The sequence below is a fragment of the Thunnus albacares genome, chromosome 15, assembly GCF_914725855.1.
Source record: "Thunnus albacares chromosome 15, fThuAlb1.1, whole genome shotgun sequence".
Lineage (NCBI taxonomy): Eukaryota > Metazoa > Chordata > Actinopteri > Scombriformes > Scombridae > Thunnus > Thunnus albacares.
In genome coordinates, this window is record NC_058120.1 from 13,388,075 (window position 1) to 13,395,225 (window position 7,151).

Genomic DNA, 7,151 nt, shown 5'->3' on the forward strand with positions numbered 1-7,151 from the left:
CATGTATCCTTAAGTAATAATGTTCTGGGGAAGAAAAGGCCCCCTTCCCCCCTTGAAGGTCCAGCAATGGGGGGAATTTGAGGCATTGGGGGTTGAGGGTTGCAGGTCGGCTGTTCAAAGCCACTCTGTGCATTGTTGGGTAGTAGGGGATTAGGTCTCTCCAGGCTGCAGAATTTGCTTTCTAATTAAAAGGGATAAGATGTAGAAAAATAGTGAGGGGCATTACTACTGTAGAAAAGAAGGGGGTGGAAAGGAGAAATGCTGAAAAGAGGGGATAGAAGTTTGTAGTGTCACCACTAGTGTTTGATCACAAGACTACAAGAGTTACCAACCTCTTGTTCTGACTCTCTCTGCCATTTTCCCTCCTTCTGCTCTCCATCTCATTAACTCACCTCAAATTAGCACACACACTTTGAACCTCAAAACAAAGACGACGCTATTTTTCCTTTTTACTTATTATTGTTATGTTATGGTAGTAAACATGCATTCATATTAAATGACAGGCTGCAGAAAGTACAGTAGTCTTCAGACTCTGTTCCAGTCTGTCCAGAACATTTCAGACCATCTGTAGTAGAATTAAACATCACTCAGCACATTATTCTGTTAGTTACAATGATAAAAAGAGTTAAAGAAAGAGCAACTGACCACAGCACTTAATTCATTGTGTGTAGTGTAGTAGATTTACTCAAGTACTGTACTTAAGTATTAAAATGTTATGCTACGTAATACTTTTATTTCACTACTTTCAGGAGGGAAGTATCATTCTTTTTATACTTTTTGAATTTTACATACGAAACATGTGATCATTCTCTACAATATTTGTTATAAACTACCTAAGAGTATTTAAAATAAGCTCCACCTCAACCCACTACAACAGCAAAATTCCACTTACAGATAAATGCATCAATGCGATAACCTAATGTAACTCTCACAGGGGCCATTTTGCTGCACACCAAGTACTTTTGTTTTGATACTTTTGTTTTTACATTTCTGCACTCCAGCGAATTTTTAATGCAAGGCTTATACTTGTAATAGAATGTTTTTATATTGCCGTATTGCTATTTGTTAGCTAAGTAAAAGATCTGAATACTCCTATCACCTCTGATAAAAATAAGTCAAGATCAATGATGTGCACTATTGGGTTAAAGTGAGGTGTTAGCCATCTCTAGAATATTGAAACACTTCATTTGAGCCACTTAACTGTATAATACTGAACCCAGGGGGCTGGTCTGTGACCCAGCATGTTTTTATTTAACCCTTACTCCAGTGTCCACCCCTCCTTCAGTCAGCATGCTGCTGTTTTGTTACCTTGTCCTCCAGCAGGGGTCCAGCTCTCCCCAGGCACCTTACAAACGAACCCTTGGTTTTAAGCACACACAGAGGCCTGATTCTTTTCCCCTGAGCCCTGGGAGGTTAACGACATGCCAACGACATGCCAGTGGAGAACAGGACCTCCGCCTCGCTCCCCTCCTCTTTTGGCCAACCCCCTTACCAGCACACGCACTGGGGTTTTTGTGGTTGTTCTGCACCAGCACAAACCCCTCTAAAACCTTCAAGCTCTGGAAACTCCATCTCAAACAGAGCAGCAACTCATTTCTTGGTAGCGTCTGGTTGTTGAAGCCCCCCCCCCCCCCCCAACCACCACCACCACCTCCTCTATTTTTACCAAGCTCCATGAAGCTCTCACCTTTTACTCCCAGGCAATCCGATCCTATTTGGAGTGTGTGACGAGGGCCATTCTCCATCACCTCACTGATCAAGAGCCCCCCTGTAAAGCAGGCCCAGGGATGAGCAGGTAAAGATTTGGGGAGAAGAGGGAGTGGGGCATGTAGTGAAAGAATCTGCAGTGAGCCAAGGAGAAGATTAAACGGCGGCTAACCGTCAGTACTCCTCTCCCCCCCTCCCGCTTCCCCTAACACTCCCTTCTACTTCACTGGTGTCCTGAGGGGGAGTACCGGGGGGAGGGAGGGGAGGAAGAAAGCAGGGGGAGGCCAGTGGCACAGTGGTGGCTGAGCCATCTTGTCATCATAGCAGGACAAGCACATTCAACCGTGTCCTCTGTACCCTCCCATCTTATTCCAGACACTGTATTGCCCTCCACTGAAATCCATCAAAACCCCTCTCTTGGCCCCTGCCCCCTCTTGTTGGAAGAGTGCTCTCCGCTGGTGTCTTTTCTTTTTTAAAGGGCAGAGATGAGTCCTGGGCTCTGCAGTCTTTCCATGCGTCCAAATTAATTTGCGTCTGGGCAGCAACATAAGCAGCACGGGGCTATTTGATGAGAGTGTAGGGCAATGACATGCACTGGCAGTCATGCCTTGATCTCTTGCTTTCTTTCCTTGTCACTTTGCACCTCACCTTAATGCCAGACTCATGCCAGCCTCATCCACATGGGTGGCACATATACCAAACCTTGTGTTTCTAAGTGGGATAATAACTGGTGTGACTGGGAATACACTTCAAATCTCTGCTCAAGTGTGCTTTTTTTGTGCGTGTATCAAATATCCTTCTTAATGCAAGCTTAAATTACCAAACCACTAAAACCACCAGCACCCTAAAAAACAAAAAAACACACCAATCATGAAATGTATTGTCCTCACAGCGAATAGAATGAGGATGCACTCCATTGAGCAATTTCTGAAAATCCCTCTGCTAATTTTCTGATCAATACCTCAAGAACAGATCAGTTTCATAATAATAAACACACTAAGGACATCTACAAAACAGCATTCCTTTAGTTTGATAAATGGATGTCAAAGTGAACTTAATGCAATTTGACATGCAATTGAAGTTGTGATCCAAAAAGGGGACCACAGTTAATGCCTAATTAGCGTCCCTAAATAATAAAGCAACTTAGACTAATAATTATTGCATGTACCCGTTCTACCAGTTGCACTGACAATTAACCTTTCTCAACTGGTGATTCGCAATTTGAGTAAATCCTGTTATCAGCAAATATAACACATGGCACACACACACACACACATACACGTTTCAAACACCACTCAAGGAAATCTACGCAGTGTTTACGGTCGGAAAGCAGAACAACAAAACAAACAGCAGATATCCACTTTCAGTAAACATCACCCAACCACTTATACAGTATCTTCCCAGTGGCTTAGAGTGGGTGGGGAATCAACTTTAGGTGGCTGCTGTGAATGTCATTGAACTACTTGTGTTTATGCAGGCTTAATATTGCCGTGACAAGGTCTCTTTAAACACACAACAAATTCTTCAGAATGTATCAGGTCAATTCTGCCCGAGGGTCTGGTTTTATAAATGCCTGGCGTTGCTGTCAAGAAAATGACGAATAAAATATTAGAACCTGAAGAGAGGTGGGAGAATGCATGGTGTAGCAGCGGAGAACCTCACAAAGGAAAGTGTGGCTGTCTGTGGTGCTGCTGACCACTGTTCACATAAAAAAAAATTGCTGTCCATGTCTCTGATATTAGATCACTGGAGCCAAAAACACGATTACCCAGAGACAAAATAAAGGTGAAAAGATTCAGGATTGAGCATTCTCCCAAAATGTCTCTCCCTCATCCCAATTTGGCAGCACTTGGCTTGCTGCCCACTCACATTGTGTGGACGGCCCTGCCACTGTTGCCATGGGGATGTGTGGACCTGCGCAGGCCCTGAAGGCAGAATGGCCTGGTGGTGAGGTGGGGGTTATCATCAGCAGCAGACTCCGCTGGGCCCCCATCCAGAGGCCTGGGTGCTGCTGGAGGAGCTGTGAGGCAATAGAGGCACCCCCCTCCCCAATCTCTGCAGGGCCTCTCTCCCCAGTGGATGCTGCCACTGTTTTGAACTCAGCGGAGGCTCTGAGATGGGACTGAGTAGTGTAGGGCTCCGGCCTGTCCACTGGGGGTCGGCTGCCTGACTCCCATAAGCCTGGGCCAGACGGGGTGGGCTGGGGTGGGAAGGGGCCAGGCAAAGCGAGCTGGACTGTGGCCCAGTGCGGTGACTGCCTGTCTGCCCAGGCGCTGGGCCACGCTGCCACTCCCCCCTGGGCTCGTGCCCCTGCACTTGGATTTCAAAGGGATGTGACAGGGGGACTGGCTTTCCCTCTCCATTGCAGGATCCCTGCCCCACCAACAGCTTCTCCAAAGCCCCCCCTCAAACAGCTTTCAGCCCCCACTCTCTCCCAGCCCCCAAATGCCCCTCCAACAGCTTTTCTGTTTCAGCCATGAACCCAGGCTCCCTCTCACACTGTGCCATTCCCACCACTGCTGCCTCACATTTGGGAGGAGAAGGGGGAGGTTGTGCTGCTACACTGCACCCATCTGCCCCATGTCTTTCCATGCTGTGGACCATGATGCTGCAGCATGGCTCTCTGGGCGCCGTAAAGACTTTGGCAAGTACACTGGGCCTTCAAGCACCCCTCCCTTTGTACTCTCCCTGTCCGCCACATGCACACACTGATGCACACCATCTGATTTAAAATGTACGTACACAAAAACTAGTGCATGTGATTATGCTCATGTAATGGAGGTAAGCAGAGACAGATGGTGGTTAATACAGATGAATGATTAAGACTGAAACTAAAAAAACAACAATTTGTCCAAAGTCATGCACTGACTTTACTTCAAGCTATCTCGGTTACGCCCGCAGTGCCCCAAGCCATCTGAGAAAGATGCGAGTCAGATGCGGTGCCACTGTGTCTGTATGGCAACCAGCTCGTTCAGCAACTGGCCCATCATCAGTTAGCATCCTACAAAACCAAAATGACACTGACAGGCTGCGTTTCAATTGGCCAAGATCTCCTTTTCTCTCTCTCTCTCTCTCTCTCTCTCTCTATCTATCTAGGTTTCTCTCTTCATCGCTCCCCGCATGGCATTTCTCTGGCAGGTCCTCCAGTGAAATTCCTCCCCTCCTGGTCCCGGCATTCCCGCAGCCAGCCTCCCTGCCTGGGCAGAGCGGAGTGGCTGGGGTTGGGTGGGATGGCACTCCCCCCGAGCTGGTCCCAAGCTACAGCTACGACTCCAGCACACAACACATTCCACCAGCCGCTGACCAGTCGCCCCAGCAACCAGGAGAGAGGTGAAGCGAGGAGGGAAGGAGGCTTAGTGGCGGTGTGTTTTATATCATCTGCTAGAGTTCTACATGAGATGAAAAATACATGATATCCCCCTTGTGCCTTGCAGAACATGTTATTCATGGTCTCTGTGTTGCTGTCATTGCTGTTTGAACACTTTTGTGGACATCTGTCAAATCATCTTCAGTGATCAGTTTCTTTGTATTTTCTCAACAAAGGTTCAATTCAATCAAATGTCTCCTCAGTGGTTCACTGATGCTCAACACAGCACAAATGGACATCTCATGTTTCCCCTCAAGTTAACGAACTGCAGTGTCCTCCACATCTCAGTCCTTCACAGGGATGTGATGGGGTGCGTATCGCAGGCTTGAATCTCTCTCAGTCCAAAGCTGCTCCTGGACAGCTCAAGTAGCAGTAGGACAGGAGCCGGACGGTCCCCTCCTCCGCTCCCTCCTACTTCTCCCCCAAGCTGAGCCAGGCGCTGTGTTTACTCTCCTAATTACAGGGGAGGGGCCGGCTGACAGGCGAGCCATCACAGATTCCCCACAGGCCCAGGGCTGGGAACGCTACAAACACCCGTCGCTGTCTCCCAAATGTGACGGCAATGTCCAACTGTCACGGGGGAGCCTTCACTGGCAAAACCCAAGGGCCCAAAGAGAGATATTAAAGACATGAGAGGAATTGGCAGAGTTGGCACTAACAGGGGGTACGCTTGAGAAGTCAAAGTGGGGAGCTGGGGGCATCGCCAAAGTGTCATTCAAAGCAAAGTGGGGTTTGGACAGGGCACAAACACTGATTTACACACACACACACACACACACACACACACATTACTCTTGCTCTTATCGAACTAAGGCGGGAGAGTTTCGTTTACCAGACAAGAAATCCAAGCAGTGGAGCCACCAAACCATGTGATAGACCACATTTGTGAAGTAAGTCCACTGGATAACATTATTCACCCCTCCTGTACTATTTAAAAACCACACAGCTTTGTGACTTACTGTATTTCTCGGCTATTTCAAGAAAGCACCTGGCCAACAATTATTGGTTTTGCAAACACACACCACTAAGTTTGATGGGTATGATATTTAAAGTCCCCCTCAAGTCAAAAAAATGTGTTTTACTTATTGTTACTTGACTTGGATGTTTGAGCGCCACTGTGCAGAGTTTGACACAAGAGGGCTGTTTTCACATTTATCTGCTGAAAGTGAAAAGTTTCTCTGTGCTCACCTCATGTCGTACACAAGTATGATTTAGTGACATCACAACTTTGGAAGTCAGTCGGCCAGTCGTGGCTCAGCAAGCAAATTACACAAGTGTGATGCTGAAACCTGAAGCCTCCAGTGCACTGACTTTTTTGTCAAGTAGGAGACATTTCGTGTCTTATAGTTAAACCTTTGAAATGAAAAATATTTGCGCTTTCGTAGATTCAGGATTTTTGTCAATGAGGGAGAATGAGTAGATGTAATTTTTAATGAGGTGATTTAACTTTTAGACAGAAATAATTATTTTAAGCAGAATATTTTTATATGTCCAAAAACATTACACTCAGTTGCATATCATTTAGGATACTTTGTAACAAGGATAAAATTATGTAGTCACACAGTTTGATACTTAACTGTATTGATGCAAAGTATGGAGCACTTTACAACCCTTGATGGAGAAAAGAATAGAGCTTTATTAATCTATCACTATGCTTTGAATTTAGGAAACTATACCTACAATATGTGTGTGTGTGTGTGTGAGAGAGAGAGAGAGAGAGTTTGTGCATGTACTCTAACCCTCCTCTCAGGGAGGTTTAATCCACTAGAGGTTGTAATGCTCCAGTGCTGTTGGGGGGTCTGAGAGAATCCCTCTGGAAGCATGGTGGCTGACCCTATCATATATTCAGGTCAAATAAACAAAACAGTGTTGAGAGAAAGGTTAAAACAGAAGCATCAACTCTTCACCGGCTCTCCAAAACGGCTGAGATTGTCCCGTTTCCCACCAGCAACACTCACCTCAGCCCCCGAGAGGCAAGACAAGAAAACCATTTGATAAATCATAAATAGTCACAGTTGTGCAAGTGCTGTGACCATTTCTAAAATTTATTATGGGGATTACACACAAAATCGCACAA